Source organism: Artemia sp. Qi Xiang Cuo, chromosome 5 (genome assembly GCF_049724085.1).
Source record: "Artemia sp. Qi Xiang Cuo chromosome 5, ASM4972408v1, whole genome shotgun sequence".
In the NCBI taxonomy this organism is placed as follows: Eukaryota; Metazoa; Arthropoda; class Branchiopoda; order Anostraca; family Artemiidae; genus Artemia; species Artemia sp. Qi Xiang Cuo.
The window spans coordinates 58409390-58430909 of record NC_142798.1 but is presented as its reverse complement, the minus strand read 5'-3'; the positions used below and the strand labels follow the sequence as shown (position 1 = coordinate 58430909).

The window sequence follows — 21520 nt, the reverse complement described above, 5'->3', positions numbered from 1 at the left end:
ATATCATCTTTAAAAAAATAACAATAAAAAATTCAAAAAAACTTAAAAAAAGCATTAAAAAATGGGAGGGGGGCAAAAATCTGGGGGACGGGGCCTCTTGGAGGTTGGGGATAGAGGGGCCTTTGGAGGTTGAGGTCCTTGGTGCTTAGGGTCATTGATGGTTGCGATCCTTGATGTTTCAAACCTATAATTACCTCACTACTTGATTTCTCAGGATTTCTAAGAATTGTTCTGAATTTCCTCATTAAAATTCCTTTCTTGCCATCTACAACTCTATTAGTATCAACCTTTTAGTATACTAGAATTTTAGAACATATTTTATAATGACAACACTGCTCGATTGGTATTTGTGTATTATACCGTACACAATAGGGAAGTAAAGCTAGGTCAACTCACAAGGTCATCTTGACATCAATGGCTCTATTACTTTTAACTTTTTAGCATACTCCATTGCTAAAAACAATGTTTTATATCGTCCACGTCCCATATTGTGTACATGTCTATTATAGCGACCACAGAATTTCACCCCAAATCATCGTCCAATGTGTCAATTAATTTGTTTCGCTCAAGTAATCCCTAAAATGTCGATTAATTTGTTTCGCCCAAATAATCCCCTAAACGTAATTTCTGAATGTTCGTTTGTTTTGGCATCCCTGCGCTGTCCCAATTAAAATTCCCAGGAAACAATTCCCGCGTTAAATATATTCAACCTCATTGTATCTCGTTTGAATTTCTGAAAATTATCTAAGGTGATCCTAGTTACACTATTAAGGCTTCGAAATAATAATTCCTGAATTTATCGCTAAGCCTAAAGACCAGAGAAGCCATATTTCTATCTCTATAGAGTCCCGCATAATTCTTAGAAATCAAGTGATGTCATTTCTAATTCCGTTATTGGATCAGTAATATTGTACTCGCAGTATTCAGTGCGCATATACATTTTCCCCTCAGTATTCTGAGTTCCCTGATTGGCCTAGAAAGAGGTGTGGTATTGTTCGTACAGGAATTATAGCTCTCTGATTGGCTGAATCTTGTTCGTACAGAAATGGCGACCCCCTCCTTACTTACTTCCTAATAACCAATACTGTATTTAAACATTGGGTAAAGTTTATAACTTTCAGCCCTCCCCCCGGGGACTTTAGGGGATTAAGTCATCTTAAAAGACATATTTACTATATTTTCGACCATGCTGAACAAAATGGCTATCTCAACATTTTGATCGGGTGACTTTGGAAAAAAAATTAGCTTGGAAGGGGGCCTAGTTGCCCTCCATTTTTTTTCGGTCACTTAAAAAGGGCACTGAAGCTTTTAATTTCCTTTTGAATGAGCCCTCCCACGATTTTCTAGGACTACTGGGTCGATACGATCACCCCTGGAAAAAAAAAATAAACACGCATTCATGATCTTTCTTCTGGGAAAAAATAAAAAAACTCCACATTTTTGCAGATAGGAGCTTGAAACCTCTACAGTATGGTTCTCTGATATGCTGAAGCTGATGGTGTGCTTTTCATTAAGGTAGCTTTATAGCTTTTAGGGGGTGTTTCTTCTTTATTTCGAAAATCACGCGAATTATTTGATCCTATTTCTGCTCGTTTTTGGTTTGATGTGGCTCTTTACTTTTCTTTGAAAAAAATGTTTTTTATGGAAAAAGTATTTTCTCATTAGTTACTTTTATAAAAGCATAGGAATGTCAAAAAGATTAGTACAAGCAAGTTAGAGCATGCCAAAGATGTATCAGAATTCGGGGTTGTCTTGGGGTCCTGTAGCACTATAGCCTGGCCCAATGTATATTTCCCTGTATCAACAGATATTCTACTCAGATATAAAAACAGATATAAAAAGATTTTATAACAGATATAAAAAGTTTTCGTAATTTCCCCGGAGAGTTCATATATAAATGGAAGAATCGATTCTGTCTCTGGGAAGTTTTTAGAAAGTCATTGCGAACGCTAGTACTATTCAGTGTTCTAGACTGGTGTCAGCCATACTTGTTATTAAAAACTACTAGAATAAAAAGGATTCTTCTTTTGAACGGTATTTTACTTTAGTCCTTTATTTGCCAAAGAAAACTCGTCTCAGGCAATGATAGTTTTGACCAATGTCAGGTTCCCCAATAACACATACAAGAAGATAGTGTAGTATTTCGTTTTGTTCTTTGAATCCTTGCCCCCTATAGCCCTTCTCCCTATTTGGGTTGTTAAGATTGGCTTATTTCATTAACTATGAAGGTACTTATGTCTTATAGCCAACACATCCAAGAAGTGAAGTTAGGTTAATCCTAACGAAACAATTCTTACGTTGCTTGCCGCTATACTTTATCCCCCCCTAATGTGCAATTATATAGCTCACATTATATATTTCAATGCATTTTCCCACTCGTAGCTTGTTTTTCCAGTTTCGTCACATTATTTGCATTTTGGGGGGCGAGGGTAAAGAATAGCGGATCTACACGCAAAATGTTTTAGCTCAAATTATTCTGCGTATTATGAAGCAAGAATTGTTTAATTAGGATTAACCTAACTTCACTTCTTGGGTGTGGTGGCTATAAGACACAAATAGCCTATTATTATGAACATCAATAAATTATAAGTTTGAATATGTGTCTTATAATGTATCAGTCGGTACTTTCCCATTATATGAGCCTTTCTAATTTGTCAAGTTTGGTTAATGCTAATGAAATAAAATAAAATAGGATGACTATATAATAGTTTAGAAACAAATTTGGGCTATATATTTGCACATTAGGGGGGGGGGCAAAGCATTGCATATATTAAATACGTAACCTAACCTAGGTACCTTTTTCCCCATCTAAACTCCAAAAAACCACAGTTTAATAACGCATACGCAGTTAAAACCACGCTAGACAAAGTATTTCTCTCAGCGGTGTCTTGAATCGTCTTGTAAAAAAGTGTTTTTCAAAGCGTCTCTGCCATTCGACTGTAGCATCTCTTGTTGGAATTCTTTAGAGAGGCCCATATAAAGGGATTGTACCTGTCGGTCTTTGATTAGTTGATTCCAGTAAAGACCAAAAAAAAAAAAGAAAAAAAAAAAAAAAAAAACAGGGAATAAATAAATTTAAAAAAATATCTGTCATATTTTCTTTCCAGGGGATAGGTGCAGGGGACAGGGCACTCGCGGATCCAGGTGGGTCGGGGACCCCCCCCCCCCAGATTTTTTCTTGCTCCCTCTTATTCCTGTTTTTTTACTCTTTTTTTAAGAGTAAATTTGTCAATTTGGTCAATTATTGGCACCTTTGTTACATTGCCCGCCCCCCTGAGGCTTTGCTCATTGGTGCCCTTGTCACATTGGGCCTCCCCCATAATTTTGCTCTATATCCACCCCTGGATAGGTGTATTATATCATCTTCTTTATGAAGATACAGTTTTGTCAAAAGGGAATTTTAGTTTAATATTATCTTTTGTTAATTACAAACGGGACTAGATATAGCCATTCCCTTTCAGCTATGATCTCTCAATCATGTTTCAGCACACAACTAGTGGTGACAGAAAAAAGAAGCAGAAAACACACATCACTGCTCCCCCTGCGAAAAAGTGTTTCCCTTGCTGCTCAAGATGCGGGGAATAATTATTGTACTATATTGGTCCAATGGTGTAGTTTTCATTTACAAATTTTTTGGGGTGTTTCATGCTATTTTCTGAAGTTCTCATAAATTTGTTTTCACAGCGAGCTGTTATCATTAAGATTAATCGAAAAAATAGTTAGTATTCCTGCATCAGCTTCAAATGAAATTCTTCCTCACTTGACAGTTCTTTCCAAAATTGTTTTTTAAGTTTTCAGTTAGTATAGGCTACAGTTCGCTGTTTTTCTACAGCTTTTACAATTCGCTGTTTTCGCTGGCTCTTTTCTAGGTTGCTACCAATTTTTGTGGGGTTTCAAGCTATAATTAAAAACTCCCATAAAACGGTTTTCGCAACAAAATTGTATAATTAAAATTCACCGAAATAATAGTGACCGTTCCTGAATCAGCTTCAAATGGCGATTCTTCCTCACTTGACAGCTATTTTCAAAATGTTTTTTTTTTCAGTTACTGTGGGCTACAGTTTGCTGTGTCCTAGGTTGCTGAGAATTTGTGGGGGATTTCAAACTGTGTTTCAAAATTCTCGTATAGCGGTTTTCGCAACAAAATTGTATACTTAAGTTCCATCGAAATAATAGTCACCATTCCTGAACTAGCTTCAAATGGCGACTCTTCCTCGCTTGACAGTTCTTTTCAAAATGCATTTCTTAAGTTTTAAGTTATTATGGGCTAGAATTTGTTCTTTGCTTTTTGTTTGCTTTTTGAAATTTCGGCTGATTTTTGGTGAGGAATCAGGCTATATTTCAGAATTCCCATAAATCGGTTTTCGCAGCGAATTTCGAAGATTAATCGAAATAATATTTACCATTCCTGAATCAGCTTTGACAATTCTTCCTTACTTGAGAGTTCATTTCGCAACATGTTTTAAAATTTTCGGTTACTATGGGCTACAGTTATTACTTAATTAAATTGTGGCGAATGCCACATGATCAAGAGTAACAATTCGGGGAAAAAATATATTTTCCCAAACTTTGAACTCATACGCACTTGAAGGTGGTTTTGATCTAACGGACCAATTCAAACACTTAGAAAAAACGGTACACCCAAACACAGTGAACCAAGCGATAGGATCCATGGACGTACAAAACTTTAAAATATAAGAAATTGTAAGCTCAAAACAGAGATCACCTCAAATCCAACTCGAACATGGTCACCATCACCTAGGGCTCATCTTAGAAATACCACTAGCCTTTGTGGGTTTCGGCGCTTTTGATTCCTGGCCCCGGCATTGTGGTATGCCTACCATTCGATGGTACATTTGATATCCCTAGGTGAACTTCGTAAAACACAGAACTTTAGGTCAATTTTAAGATCTTTTCATTGATAAATAAGAGTTTTAATATTGACAAAATCATTTCTAAAATATTTTAATCAATTATAAGCGCAAACAAGGGAATTTTTCGGTGTTTTGATACTTACACTGACCTTATTAGAATAAAGGTATTCAGATGTCTTGGTATTTTAAAAAGATTCCTTCACTTCTAGGGAGTATTTCCCGCCTTTATTGTGTCATCCTTACAGTTCTTTACCACGGACTGTTTGATTAAGGTGAAAACTACTCAAAAGAGACAAATTTACAGATTTATCCAATTGTAAAATTTAACGCGGAACCCTTGAAATAGGTGGGGCACACCTCCTACGCGTAGAAAATTATACTTATGCTAAGAATAGACCGGTTTAGCAAGTCAAAAATCCTGCGTAGTTGAACATAAGCTATAATAAGAGGAACAAGTACTTCGACTTACGCAATTTGAATAGCTTTTATGAAGTGGGCTCTTGCGTAAATCCAATGTAAATGCGCGACTTGTGTAAAATTTTAGAATAAGGGTGCTACCATTTCGGCGAACCGTCGGAACCTCAAACCGTCATAACATCTAAAAAAAAATTTATAAGTCTATATAATAGTAATAAGTATATAATAGTTTAGAAACAAATTTCGGCTATATATTTGCATATCAGGGGGGCGGGGGTAAGGCCTAGCATATATTAAACACGTAACCTAACCTAGGTACCTTTCCCCCCTAAATTATTTCCTTTTCCCCCTATTTTGTAGACGCTCTTGAATAGCCATGTGTCGTAGCATGTCTTTTATTAACAGAATGTTTTAATGCTATATTAGTTTGTAACGTTTCTTTGTTCAAATAAACGAATGTTAAGGTTGTTTATTAAAATTCTTTTTTTTATTTTTTTGTCTAACTCTGTTTCCTCTATTTTGTCCAAATTTTTGTTCACTTGATCCTGATTTTAACTTTAGTTGTCTACAAGGACTGCAATTTTAAAGCACAACAACCCCAAAAAACCAAAATGCTTGCGCCAAGATTCGATATAGCTTCATTTTCCTCCAAAAGTAATTGGTCTCATTAAAGGCCCTTTGTTCCAGTCTCCTTATCTTGAGAGTTTCACACCAATCGGAAGAAAATAAGGCATGACCCATTTTAAGTTCCACGAAGTGATACAACCCATTTTTTTTCAAATGATTTTTTCCCGCATACAGTTTGTATGGTCAAGTTTAAACAGGGTTGCCATCCCATAATGATTTATAACTGTTTCTGGGTTTTTTTATGATGCCTAAACCAAAATAATCACTAAATCAGAACATAAATCACTGGAATATTGAAGAAACCACTAAATCAACCAAGAAATCACCAGAATCTAGTGATTTTTTTTTTCACTGGGCATAAATGCCCTGTAAGCTGCTAGTCAATTAGTGACAAAACAAATTTGGACTTGTTTTGGGCATCAAAAACAAAAAGAACATTTTTTTTTATTCTGATAGCTTTTGACTTCATTTTCTTTAGGCAATGTTTCTATTAACTTTGGATTCCCTTATCTTTATAACCCTTTATCTTTATCTGCATGCCTTGAAGTCTAATCTAATCTGAGAAACAATTTTTTTTTTAAGTCTGTTTCAGGCTCCACATGAAGATGCAACCAAATTCATCTTTCTGCCATACTTTTTCATATTTTGAATGTCTTCTATGTTTCTTTTCCTATCCCCCCACCCCATCCCGGCAAAAAATAATTTGTAACTGTCTGGGTACTTTCGTATTAGCTAGTACACACTCGAGAAGTGAAGTTAGGTTAATCCTAATGAAATATACCAAAATATTATGGAAATGTAATACTTTAGTTTATATAATAATATAATTTGGGCAATATATTTGTAAATTAGGAGAGATGGGGGTAAAGTAGTCTAACCTAACCCTACCCCCCCCCCCTGACGCACAAATATATAGCCCAAATTATACAGATCCAACGCATTCTGTCACCTGTCATTTGTCTTTGTTGTTATGAAACCGGTTTTCTTAGATCTTACATTCAGCCAACTTCTCGAGTGTGTACTGGCTAATAAGGAAGTACCAATGTCTGAAATGATTCCTTGAAAAGAATGAAACGTGTGGGCCTAAAACTACATCCTTTCGGATAGAATCTGCACAGAAACTTCACGTTTTTGGGTAAAATCTGTCAGAAACCTTAAATTGACCTTTGCCCGAAAGAAACAATGATCAAATTCTAATCGCTTTAGTTACTTAACATGTCCTTTAAGAACAATTATTTTAATTTTTGCTGACTCAATAGCGAGGTTGTGAGTCATTGAGAATATTCTGGTAAAGTGCGCAATATTTTTTGGCAAGCCAAAATGCTTATTTCCCCTGCGGTCATGATGATGTCAGAACCGGCTTCCCAAATAACACAGAAAAGAATTGAGTATTTTAAGGAACAGAACGAAATGCATTATACAAGAGTCGGAGAAAATTGAAAAGAATTCAGTTTGTTTTTGGCAGCGATTCCGTTTTCACGTACTTGGTTGACTGAATTGACAAAAAAAAGGTTTTTCTTTATTTTGTTTTTAAATGGCTATTTGTTAATTATTTAATAGATGTTTGGTTTTCAGCTGTAAATTTTATTTAGCAGATAACTAGCCTTGTTTTTTAATCAGACTAGGCTGTTGGTTTTTAAAGGTAGGGTATATATCTGGAAAGAGCACCAAAAAAGGCATCGAGTGGTATGTTTATTTTATTCATAAGTCAATAATATGAATAACGAAGAACTTACCTCAGTTTAGTGGTTGGGGCCACTTCCAAAGGAAAGATGCTAATAAGATAAAGCTATTAGGCTATTATAGGCTAGGATGTAAGAGAATACATCATCAATTGATACCTTTTTTTCTTTCCAAATTCAATAATTGCTTCTGGGGGACAGGGGCGGATCCAGGACTTTTTTAGGGGGGGGGGGGGGAAATAGGTTGATCCGATAAGCTTGTGTGGTAAATATTTACCGAATCATATTATTGAGTAACAACTAAAGTGAATATACCATTCGATGCCTTTTTTATGCTGATTAAGAATATAATAATCATTTCTGTCGGAAATGATTTTTAGCCCCCCCCCCTAACCTAACCCCCCCCCCCAAATGTGCAAATATATATCCTGAATTGACATATATAGGGGGGGGGGGAACTAAAATTCATTTCCGATAGAAATGATTATTATATTCGTAATCAGCATAAAAAAGGCATCGAATAGTATATTCACTTTAGTTGTAACTCAATAATATGATTTGGTAAATATTTACCACTTGTGTTAGGAACAAGTGGTAAAATTCTACTTTAATTACTTTTGGCTATCATGGAAAGGGGTTGGGTTAGGAAAATGAAACTTTCAGGGATGGGTCTACATGCTAGGGTAGGCTATGTCCCGGGAAGGTACTTTGAAGTACCTACCTCCACTCCTCCCCCCTCTATATAATGCAAATTATTGCATATTACTAGTTGTTTTAGCTCACATTTCATCCTATATTACTATCATAATTATAAATCACTGCTTACCTTACACAACTTCAGCTTTTAACCTTGTTCATTAAAATATATTCCAAAATCCTATTTCCAATTAATGGTCATCCCTTTAACTTATTTACTATTTAGCTGACATTGCTTATGAAACCCTGTTTGTGATGTCACAACTTTGCTCATCATAACCCCTTTAAGGGTAGCATGTAGGTGCCAGGGGGTAGAAGACAACTTGATAAGCCATTTAAACTTTATTAATTAGGGAAAGGATTTGACAAGAGATAGACCAGTAAAAAAAAATCCGAATCGTTTTTAGAGGACAAATTATGTTCTGAGAAGATGTTTTTATTTTTGTAGGTCCAAGTGCCGATGAAGTTTCTGTTGAGCTGGTTGAAATACTAGCACGGACTTGTAGTTACGAACTCTTCATAAAACGTTTAATAGTGCTAATATGCGTCTTAGTAAGGGGGGAAGTTGAGTTTGGAGTGGATTTTTTAGGGGACACTTTTCCTTTAGGAGTGAAATTCCAGATCAGTGAATATTCTGGTGGAAATGTTACACTAGGGGTATTGACAGAATTACTATACAAAACTCATTTTAATTGTTTTACAATCTCTTTGCCAAATTTTATATATGGAGATGTTCCGAGGACTTTTTTCGTAGCGTTTTTTTTCTGGGAAATAACTACCACGAAAGAGGGCAATTCTGGAGTGACCGAGAAACCGATGTACAGGTTAAAGTCTTATTCCAATGAAATAATGCTAAGGAGAATTTTCCAGGGTGAATCGTCCACAAGCAATTTTACAGAGAGGGAGGATTCTCAGTGAGGAAGGAACTATCTGGAAGGACTTTGACGGGAGGGGGTGCACTTTACCTTGGATGAAATTTCCACAGAGGAGTTTTCGTGAGGGGGAGGGGTATATTTCATAGATGTTGAGTCAGATTTACCGGCATTATTTGAAAACGAACAGAAATTATACCATTCATGAAGGGTTGCCCCTTCTCAATACCTTATTCTTGACGCTAAAGTTTGACTGTTTACTAAAATTGAAACACAGGGGCTGTTTAATTAGAATATTAAGCTTTTTTAAAAGTGCTAACAGCTTTAGCGTAAAAAGCATGGTTTAGAGGAAGGGGTGACCCTTCATATCCGGAATAAATCTGCCAAAACTGATACGCCAATTGTGTTTTAATTTTTCATGCACTGTGAGCCAAAATCAAACCAGCATTAGTTAAAAAACGTTCAGAAATTAAATAAAAACCAAGTTTTATTAACTGAAAGTAAGGAGCGACGTTAAAACTTAAAACGAACAATAATTATTCCGTATATGAAAGGGGCTGTCCCCTCCTCAACCTCTAGCTCTTTACGCTAAAGTAACGTAAAGAGCAAGGCGTGGAGGAGGGGACAGTCCCTTTCATATACTTAATAATTGCTGTTCGTTTTAACTTTTAATGTTGCTCCTTACTTTCAGTTAAAAAAAAATTGTTTTTATTACTTAATGTCATAAAGACGATACTTTTGTCAACATATGAAGAACCATGTATATTGTAATTATATCTGTCTGGTTTATATGCAAATTAACACAAGAGACGAAAATTAACGTACGAGAGAGTAGTGAAGAATTATGGTATACAAAGTAATATTTGGCAGGGATAGTCACTAATGATAAATCACTAGGGATGGCAACATGATTGGATGATTTTCGGGGAACCAAATTTTTTTTTGGGTGGCACATAGATTTTTGGGGAAATCCCCGAAAATTTGGGAATAGTGCAAGCCCTGCTTGATTTCTAATCAGGAAAATCGAAATACTTAACCACACGAGAAAAGAAAAGCTTCGACTTTGCGGTTGACACAATAACGAATTGCCGCAAAATTAATTCAAAGTCAACCGAACACCGCCGCCTCTTCTGGCGGCGGCGCGCGTGTGGCGCACCGGCGATGTTGTGACACTTTAGCGGCGGTCAACCGAGGCTCTCGTTGGCGGCGTTCCGTTGATGTGCCGGCGTGGTGCTGGGATCTAGGTAAGACACAGAGTGCTACGAATATCAGACATTAGAGGACAAATTATGTTATGGGAAGATGTTTATGAAATCCCCATTCACCCCAAACTCAAAATTTTCTAAAATTCTACTTTAGAAGCTTGTTAAATTTTTTAAAGCACTAATAGATGGAGCGCTACAAACATCAGAATCGAATTTAGAGGACAAATTATGTTATGGGAAGATGTTTTTGAAATCCGCCTTTGCCTCTGCTGGCCCAGTAGCCCCACACTGAAAAAAAAATCGTTTGATATTCAGCAAAAATTGTTTTTAATCTTTATCAACAACAAAATTTGAATTTCAACAGCTGAAATTGAATATTTTAGACCATTTTGGAATTCCATGGTCATTATTGAATTTCCAATTTGTTGAGAAACAAAAATATTGAATTCCCATACCCGAATTGAATTTTCAGTTTGTTGACAAAACAACATGTTGGATTTTAAGATCGAATTTCCATTTTGTTTGCTGGATTTCCCGTTCTTTTATTGGATTTCAATCACTAGCGTTGTTCAATTTCCTAGGTCTACAGTCTAATATCTAGTTCTCAGGATTCAGTTTTCCTTTCTTCTTTCTGAAGCATCAATACAAAAAAAATAATCTCATTTATTTTACAAGACAGAAACTTAAAAGAAAAAATTTCTCCCAGATAATATGACACCTCTTAACGGCTGCATTTTTTCATGGTGGAAATCAGTAGATCAATGGCGTAGTAGCAGGCCGACAGAAGACACTAGAGTAATGCACATCTCCCCATCATAAATAAAGTGACACACGGACTTAAAATGAAGATGAAATCAAATTAAATCACATATGGAAGAAAGGCTTCCCCCCTTTTTTCTTAATCCATAGGGGAACATTTACATTAATAAAGTCATGAATCCTATCTTTCCTGAAAAACTTTGAGTAACTCATCAGATCTTATCAAATCTTTTGTTCGCTGCCTCATAAGATGTGTGTGTTATAAAATTAATAACTTGTAAAATAAATCTTCTGCTTAGATGAAGTACAACAAAATTGTTTTCAGCTCCACAACTATTCTCAATTCATATTTGTAAGGTTTTAAAGATATGTTAATACATTGATAAAAAAACATTGATATGGCTTAAAATTCTACTCAAATAACAGGAATTGCATTTTTGGAACTAGACCTTGAAAAAAAGAAACTGATAACTGAAAATTAAGGTAAAATGTTTTTTTGTCAAAATTTCAATAAGTATAGACCTGTCATGTAGGCACATTTAAGGACCCTCTAGAGGGAGAAGGAGTGGAGGTAGATACTTCAAAATACCTTCCCGGGACATACTTTGATACTTATTTACTATCTGGAACACATGCGCTGTATTATATAGGGAAAATGCGGGTTTCTTTCGAAACGGGTTTTGTTCAATATAGAAATGAATTGTAAAGCGTGGTTTGTTATTGGGTTTACAATATTTAAACTATTGTTTTATGGGGTTTAGGAGGAAAAAAGGTACCTAGGCTTAGTTAGGTTAGGTATTTAATATATGCTATGCTTTACCCCATACCCCCTAATGTGCAAAAGTTTGGATGGTATTTGTTCCTAAGCCCGCTTATGTTTACCCTATCTTATTTTAGCTTGCTAGCGGTAATTAATCTTTACTTTTTATTCATATTTCAGATAGTAAACAAGCGCTCATCATTCAGGCTGTAGAACCATCCCTGAAAGTTTCATTTTCCTAACTTAACCCCTTTCTAAGATAGCCAAAAGTAGCTAAAGTAGAATTAGTATTGTTCTATTAGCTGTAAGCCATGCAAGATAGATGATAAGAGAAACTAGTCAAACAGGTTCTCTCAACGGAGAATTGGATTGCAAACAGTGGTTTCCAACTGCAGTTACAATATTTAGACTTCAGTTTTTGGGGGGTTAGGGGGGGTGGGAAAGGTACCTAGGTTACGTACTTATTTAATATAAGCTATGCTTTACCCCCCCCCCCCTAAGGTGCAAATATATAACCGAATTTTGTTTCTAAACTATTACATTTTTATCCTATTTTGTTTTATTTCATTAGAATTAACCGAACTTCACTTCTTGCATGGTTTACAGCTAATAGAACAATACCGTAGAATTTTACCAAACTTTTTTTTATTTATTAAAATGTACTATCTTAAACATTTTGGGAAACATAAGACACAAGTTATCAATATTAATAAACTAAACTCAATACTTACAATCACAATCAGATTGTGTTCTCTCTCTGATCTGAATGCCCCCGAGGCAAAATCGTTGCTTTGTCGTTTGAAGGTCTTAACATTAAATCTACTTCTGTATTATACGTTAGTATGTAGTTGAAGGATATTTTTTTTTTTGTCAAGTTGATCTTAAATCATATAACATTAGTGTTGGTCGATAATTTGATCAAACGATGTATCGAAATATCGATATTTTTACTTTCGATATTCGATAATCGATATATCGATTTCGATATTTCTGATCAGTTTTTATTCTGATTAACTCTTGGCTTTGCCAAAGTTAAAAAAAATTGTGTACTTATCTGTTAGCCACTACACACTCGAGAATCTGAATCTATAAAATCATACAACAGCTGGTTTATTGCTGTTTGTATACGGAGACAATTAGCTTCGACTCAGTGTAGCTATGTTTTAATAAATATTTAGTTGGTATTTTGGTTTATTTAGGTTAGGTTACTTATTGCATGCAGCCCGCTATACTTAACCCCCACCCCACCACCCCCCTAGTGTGCAAATATACAGCCCAAATTATATATATCCTATCTATTTCCCAAGCATAGCAGTTGTTTCTACCCCATACCTGTAGATCCAAATTCTCGAGTGTGTACTGGCTGATAGAAAAGTACCAAAAATTATAATAAAAGGGTATTTTGCACAATTTTTTTAAACTTTGAATAATTGAAAATCAGTCAATAAAAACAAACTTTGATTACAAGAGTGAATGTCATAGAAATCTAGACTTGAAATTACTCGGGTTCAGGATAAAGAAAGATAACCTACTGGCTGCTTTTGACTATTCAAACTCAGCAACATGTCAATGTTTTTTCCCTGAGCATTTGTTCTACTTTTCAGTGATTAAATAAAAAAAAAAGAACACAGGTTTTTTCAACTGAAAGTAAAGTTCATCATTACAACTTAAAACAAATAGAAATTCTTCTGTATATGAGAGGGTTGCCCTTTATACACATATTTTCTAGTATTTTAAAAACAAACTTCTTATTCTAATTAAGTAGCCCTTGCGGAAAATCCCCTTGCGGAAAATTTCCCTCGCTAAAAAACGTCTGTTTACTTCCAAATAGCCTAACAGAAACTATATGTAAACAACAGACAAAATTCATAACTTAAGGCCCTTCCCCCGAGTATCTTTTCCCTATAACGGTTGACCTCCATGGGTAAAAAAAAACTTCTTTCACTTACTTTTCAAGTAAATTTACTCATTCCGGCCTATGCTTAAAACACTATGCTTAAAACTATGCTTAAAATATTTTGTCGTAGCAATCACAATTTCCTCGGAACATCTCTACATCAAAATTGAATCGGCAGAGAAACATTATGACGAATTTCGTAAAGGAGTTATGACAAATTCTTTGGTGTAAAATTCCCTCTTGTTAGTTCATCCCCGGAAAATTCCCTGCCCATGGGAAATTCTACCTGTGGAAAATCCCCCCCACAGAAAAGTCCCCCTCCCCGACCCAGATCTGGGTACTGACAAATAAGAAATAATAGCAGTAAAAAAAAGATAAATTCAGGTCATAAAGCCCTGTCTTTAGGGTTTGGGAAGTAAGTTTATCTCTGGATGAACATTTTTTTTATCTTTCAACTACGATGAACAAAATGAATATCTCGAAAATGGAATCGGGTGTCTTTAGGGAAAAAAGGGTGTGGGAGGGGGGCTTGTGACTCTCCAATATCTCGGGTCACTTTAAAAGGGAACTAGAACTGTTATTTTCCTTCGAACGAGCACTTTACCAACATTCTTGGGCCTTTGATTTGATGTGATCACGCTGGCGAAAAAAAGAGGAATAAATAAACATGCATCCGTGATTTTTATTCTGACAAAAATACAAAATTCTACATTTATGCAGACGGGAGGTTAAACTCTTTACAGTAGAGTTCCATGATATGCTGAATCTAATGGCACGCTTTTCATTAAGATTCCTTGACTTCTTGGGGTGTATTTCTCCTTTCTCGAAAATTACGGAAAGTTTCTCAGGCTCGTATATTTTGATAGGAACATTAAACTGAATGAACCCTATATACTTGGAATCAGCATAAAAAGCCAATTCTATTTTATATGAGCAAGGTCTATCAGCTTAGAAGGCAGTAATACAGCCAAGGCCTTTTGGAAGTTCTCAGCAACATTTGGAAGTCCTCCTGACTAAACGTATTTTGAGTTTGAGAAAAGGCTATACCAACTTATGGATACAGGTAAATATGCTGTGTATCAGCATGTATGAGTCAATGGATTAAATACATCATTGTTCTTCTTCTCGCCCATTTCCCAAACAATTTTTTGTGTTTTCTGCAGGACGTTTACCTGTAGCAGAAAGGCCGAAAATAGTCAAATATGTTCAGATATCGTTTTCGATATCGATATTTTCGTTTCGATATTCGATATCGATATTTGTTCTGACATATCGATATATCAATATCAATATTGAATATCGCCCAGCACTATATAACATTCGAAAACAAAATAAGAGACAAATTAGCTCTTGGGAGGAGGTTTAGTTGCCCTCCAATCTTTACGGTCTCTTAAAAAGAACACTAGAACGAAAAAACAACAAATAGAAACTCATCTGTGATCAGTCTTCTGGCTAAAACATAAATTCCATATTTGTGCAGATAGGAGATCATAACCCCCCACAATAACATTTTCTGATACGCTGAATCTGAAGAGATTTATTGGCTTTTTGGGGAGTGTTTCTCCCTTTTTCGAAAATCAGGCTCCCTGTTTTCAAAATCCCTTTTTCTTCTGAGGCTTGGAGCCTTTGGTGGGTAGATATTAAACGTAAAGAAGTTTATATATTTGCAATCTGCATAAAAACCCAATTCTTATCAATTGTTATCAAATTTCCATTTTTGAGTTTCGGTTACAATTAAGCTGAGTCGCTCCTTAATTACAGTTTAACACTATGAACTGTTTGATAAAACTTATTGGGCTAACGTCCTATTTTTTAATTAATCCTGTAGCAAACCGGAGTTTTTGAAGCACGATTCATGCTATTAAAGTGTAGTATTTCTGAGTCCAGTTGAAATGTGCACCATTTTGAAAAATTCTCTTTTTTTGGGGAAGCTGTTGGTTCCTTTACGTGTACGTAAAGGACTGAAATACCCTTAAAGGCGTCTTCTTTTCTTCGATATATTTGCTTACTTGGTTATTCAGCGTAAGCAGCAAATTTAAAGCAAATCCAGGGAAGAATCTTTTTTAAACGCTTTTTTGGTCTCATTATAAAAATGACGTTCATCGCAAAAACATAAGTTGTTCCCACAAAAGGATTTTCGTTATTAATTAGAAAAAATTGAATTTAGAAAGCAATATGTTTTCACCGTTAGTACTGTTAAGTTTAGGGTAGTATCTTAAGAAATTTTCTACCTACAGAAACTCACAAAAAATGTATTTAAAAAAAGCGATTGTAAAAGTTAAAAGATAATTTTTGTACATAAATTTTTGCGTGTTCATTTTGCAGACAAGAAAGCTCAATTTATTTCAAAGTAAAAATATATTTCCGTATATTTATAATTATCTTTTTATACTCAAAATTCAATTAGCATTCCCCTTTTTCTGCTATAATTAAAATATTTGAATTGAACTTATACTGAACATATTACTTTCAATGGTCTATAATCAAATTTACAATGATATTCAAGAAACTTCATAATACTTTTGAAGTTCAAACCGTGTTGATTTATATAACCTATTTACAGTGAAAATTACATTTTTTCTTCTAGAAAGTACATGAATCGTAATAATTGCAATAATGTTTTGGAACTCAATAAGCCAGTCACAAATGCAAATGAAAAATTGGATTTTTTTGTTACGTATTTGAATTAAATAAGCAAGTCACAATTCCAACAGAAAGATCGGTTTTTTTTTACTTGTTTGAATTCAAGCAAAACATTTTGTTGGAAATCAATTTTTTTTTTTTACAGTACAGCTTTTCCACTTGAGACACGACACCAACAGTGCCGTTTTTAGTGCCATTTGAACATTATGATGGTGGAATTTATATGAAAGACGTAGATATGTGCAATATCTTCTATATGAACTATAAAAGATCTACCAACGATGTTCTGGTAGTCTGCTAGTGCCACCCTTTGAGAAATAGCACAAAAAGTGCCATTTTAGTGCCATATGGCACTTGCAGATGGGAGAATTTATAAAAAGCACGTAGATATGAGAAATAGCTTTTGAATGAGCCATTAAGAATCTATCTATGATCTTCTAGCAGCCCACTAGAACTTTTGAAAAAAGAGAAGAAAAAAAACCAAAAAAAAACGGGAGACTTATGAATATAATCAATGCAAAAAAGCTATTCTCCTTGTCGTTCGTGGAGAAAAGTCTTAACTACCCTGCTCTAAGTTTTTGATAGTTCTGCATTTAATAATAAATTCTTGGGTTTCGTCTGGCACCCGGTCTGTCGGATGTGAGCAAGGCCGTATCCAGGGGGGGGGGGTTGCCCGGTTAGAACCCCCCCCCCCGAAATTTTTGACCGAGTCGAAAATAAGTCGAAAATTAGTAAAACCTAGGTAAAAATCAGTAAAATTAGTCGTAAACTGAGTCAAAAATTAGTAACCCCCCCCCCCGAAAAAAAAATCCTGGATCCGCCCTTGGGTGTGAGGCTGTTTTTCGAAATCACCATAAATTTCTTTTCGCAATAAACTTTTACTTTTAAGACGAACCGAAATAATAGTTAACGTTTCTGAGTCAGTGTCAGATGGGATTTTTTTTCACTAGGCAGTTTTTTTTTTCAAAACGCGTTTTTTAACTTTTCGTTACTATGGGCTGTGGTTCGCTCTTTACTAGGTTGCAGCTACCGCTGCAACCATGATACCTCTCCGGGACATGCTTTAAAACAATGAGCATAGAAAATGACTTAAAAAAAAACAACAGTGGATACCGATATTCCCGATACGATACATGCGATACCGTAACGCGCGATATCGATACGCCCGATACCACATACAGCCCTTCCCAAGGGACTATGGAAGGCCATATCATCATCAAAACCATATATATTGGACCTTTGAACTATGTTAAACAAAATGGCTATCTCAAAATTTTTATAGGACTAGTTGGGGCGAGGGGGCCTGTAGGGAGGGGGGATTTTGCCCTCGAATCTTTTTGGTCACTTAAAAAGGGCACTTACAGATTTAATTCCCATTCGAGTGAGCTATTACACACCTCTCTATGATGCTCTGGTTACCCCCCAGCCCTTCTAGAAAAAAAAGAAAGAAAAAAAAAGGAGACACATCAGTGCTACCCATGCAAAAAAGTGATTTTCCTTGGTGTTCAAGATAGAGGACTGTAATTATCCTACCAAATGGTTTTCGACCATGCTGATTCCAATGGTGCACTTTTTATTTCGATCTGGCGCCATTTTCAAGGGGGTTCAGCAAGGCCGTATCCAGGGGGGGGGGGTTACCCGGTTTGACCCCCCCCCCCCGAAATTTTTGACGGAGTCGAAAATTAGTAAAACCTAGGTAAAAATCAGTAAAATTAGTCGAAAACTGAGTCAGGAATTAGTACCCCCCCCCTCCCCGAAAAAGTCAAAAATTAGTAACCCCCCCCCCCGAAAAAAAAATCCTGGATCCGCCCTTGGGTTTCAGGCTCTTTTGCGAAATCACCATAAGTATCTTTTCGCAATAAACTTTTACTTCTAAGATTAACCGAAACAATAGTTACCATTCCTGATTAAGTGTCAAATGGCAATTTTTTCTCACTAGATAGTCTTTTTGAAAATGCGTTTTTCAACTTTTGATTACTATGGGCTGAGGTTCGCTCTTTACTAGGTTGCAGCTGCCGCTGCAACCATGATGCGCTCTGGGCGGCCTGCTTTCCGCAATTCTTTGTTCTAGTTTCCATATTTTGTTACTAAAGTATTATATTTTCATCATATTTTGGTATATTTCATTATGATTAACCTAACTTCGCTTCTTGAGTGTGGTCGGGTTAATAGACAAGTACCGAAGCATCTTTACAAAACATTAATGGCATTTACGGGAAAGTTCCCAACATGACATTAAAAAAACGCTTAAGTCAAACAAAGTGCAGTTAAATGAAACTAAATTCCAGTTAGTTTTTTCTTTTTTTTAGATTTCAATTATTTGCACAGCACTTTTACAGGCTGTTTTTATCCATGTTTCTAATATATTCATTATCCGTCCTCATCTGTTAAAACCTTAATGAGAATAATTAGGTCAAAAAATCTCATGGGATATTCACCCTGAAGCCTGAATATATGGACCAGTACTTAACCACTGCATAAATACATAAAAAAGGTAAATGATGCAGTATTAGACTTGACAGTCCATACTCGTAGTGGTAATCTCCATTTCATGGCTCTTCGTCCAGGAAGTGCAATGGGATTGAGATAGAGCCATCCTGTGCTTTCGCACATCGTTCTTGTTTACATTCCTTTGATTTATTAAGGTACTAATTTCGGGATGGGTCAACTTTGGTCAAGCTTAAAGAGTCACGCCACTATTCCCTGTACCAAACCAAATAATTGGCGACACCAGGACTCGAACCCTCATATATATAAATACATTTATCACAATGTTTATATGTATTATGTGCTATGGACATAACATACCGTTCCCAGTAACAGGAAGATTCATTGACAACAAAACCGTCTTGATCCTTAATTTATTATATTAAATTTGATCTTTATTGATCCTTAAATTTATGCCTCAAGCAACCCTCAGAGCATTTCCTCCATATCCGTTATCAGCATGGTTATTTCTAAAGAACCCGCCTCATTTTCCTTGAAATGGAATTGATTCGGGTATGGCACCTTTTATGCTTGTGGCCCCCTGGAGTACGCAGGGGTGCTGATTGGAGGGATTGATTATGTTCTGAAAATTACCTTTTTCTGTATATTCATTGTTAAAAAAAATGTACCTCTCCCTTGTTTTATACATGTGCACTCGAAGGGAAGAAGTAGAAGAAAAGCTAGGCCCCTGGAATGAAATTATGTATAGTTTTTGTGGATATTTAGAGTTTTTTTCAAAAAAAAGGGGACGCAACTTTTTGGCGTCCCCTTTTTTCACTGATTGAATGTTTAAATGACAGCTTTCGGAGCCTTTGAAAAAGCTCGGCATTGTAATCATTTCTGGCAGGCTGGTATGTTGTATCTGGTTGGGAATCTATGTGTCAATGTCCCCCAACATATAGTAGGCACATAGGTGAAGGGGCATGGTACTTGGAAAATTTCTTACTACCTAATGTCTAGATTTCGTGCGGACAAACTAATTATGTTTGAAATGTTATTTTTCTTTTATTTGGCACATTATAAAAGAATGTTCAAACGTGAGTTTACGTATATATATTCAGATATTCATTTGTCTTTTGGAAAAATCTTTAAATTAGCCCTTTTGACAAATCTTTAAATTAGCCTACCGGCAAACTAGTATTTTAAGCCTAGGATTCCTGCTGGACATAAGGAAATATATTAAGAAACAATTCTTACTCCATAATATGCAGGATAATCCTATTTAACACATTTTGCATGGGGAGAGCTTTATCTTCACTTCTTTCCTTGTTTCTCAGCTTTTCTAAGAAATTCATGAATTTCTTAAAACCTATATATTCCCAGAATATATGCCTAGAATTGCATCCTCAATCTAAATATAACATCCATTTGTATCACAAATGAACTTCCCATATTAGCCATATGGTGGATGTCCGTTTTATTAGCTGGGAATCACTACCTATCAAACTTTGGGACAACGCACATATGTTCCGGTCTGATTATAACATTTTGCCAAAACAGGTGAATACTACTGCTACTACTAACAACTCACTGCAGCACCAAGAAAGCATACACGAAAATATGAATATTTTTATTCGTCATGAGATCTTGGTGGTTGACTAGGTCCCTAAGCCTCAGATTGTAACTTGCTCATTTGTAGCCAAGAGCCAAATGTTACGACTTCAAATAATAATATTTGGCTAGAGATTAATATCATATTTCTCCGTGCTTGAAAGTGTCCTTTAATTCCATTGTTTGTATTTGTAACCTTTTTTCTTGAGGCAATCGCATTATTCTTTAAGTGTATGTCAGAGAGCCCACACAATCTCTTTTTTTTACTTGTTGCTGCAATTACCATTTGTTGCTTGGTCGAACTTTTAGCCAGTAAAACGAACGTAAAGCCTGATTGTTCTTTGTATGAAATTTCAACCTATCAAAAAAATGAAAGCTTTTTGAGTCTCAACATTTTTTACAGGTAAACTATTTCACTGTGGTAAAGCTTCGAAAAAATGTTTCCATAACTAACTTTATCTATTTATTTCTAGGTCTCAAACTTATTGCATTGCCATAGTTACACATCCAACATCATCATTTACACTTTTCTTGACCGTTTGAAATATTGAAAATGGAGTCCATTAATTATTTCCATCAAGCTTTCATGGATTCTGTATTTTGTTAAACCTTTCTGAAAGGTTTTTGTGTGTTCTCTGTGTGTGTTTTTTTGCAAATGATAAGCTTGAAGTTGGTTGCTACACATTGTTTAAAGCAGCCATAGATTGTTTGACTAAATTTAAGTACTTTGTCTCTTTTTACCTTTCACACATCCTAGTACAAATATGGTTCGTGATCGTGATATGAATGCCGGTAGTCCCGAAGGTGGATAATAGTTCATAAAATTGATATTTTGTGAAGACTTGTACAGAGCTTCGCTGAAGCGTGTGATAATCCCTTTTAAAAAGGACTTCTTACTGCAAGAAACAGATATTTGCAACTACAAGAAACTGATATTTGCACACCGATTACTAGAAACGATACAAGCTGGCTGTTAGCGAAGGATACACAAATAGGTAAGAGACCACGGTTAGCCAGCTCTTCTTTTTTTTTTAATGTTTTACCAAAATA

At 35.5% G+C, this 21520-nt stretch overlaps 1 protein-coding gene across 4 annotated transcripts in view; it reads left to right on the top strand.

Annotated features, from left to right (window-relative positions):
- Positions 1–2014: 2014 nt before the first annotated feature.
- Positions 2015–21520, top strand: part of LOC148952321 (protein FAM13B) — a 77946-nt gene continuing 58440 nt past the window's right edge. For 2 of the 4 annotated variants that reach the window (XM_089089764.1, XM_089089761.1), the window contains exons 1-2: positions 7297–7429; positions 20944–21465. The gene's annotated coding sequence lies outside the window, so the exon portion shown is untranslated. Of the gene's footprint in view, positions 2035–7296; positions 7430–14831; positions 14853–20943; positions 21466–21520 lie in introns of those variants that run through there. The other 2 variants (XM_089089763.1, XM_089089762.1) reach the window with 2 other exon arrangements.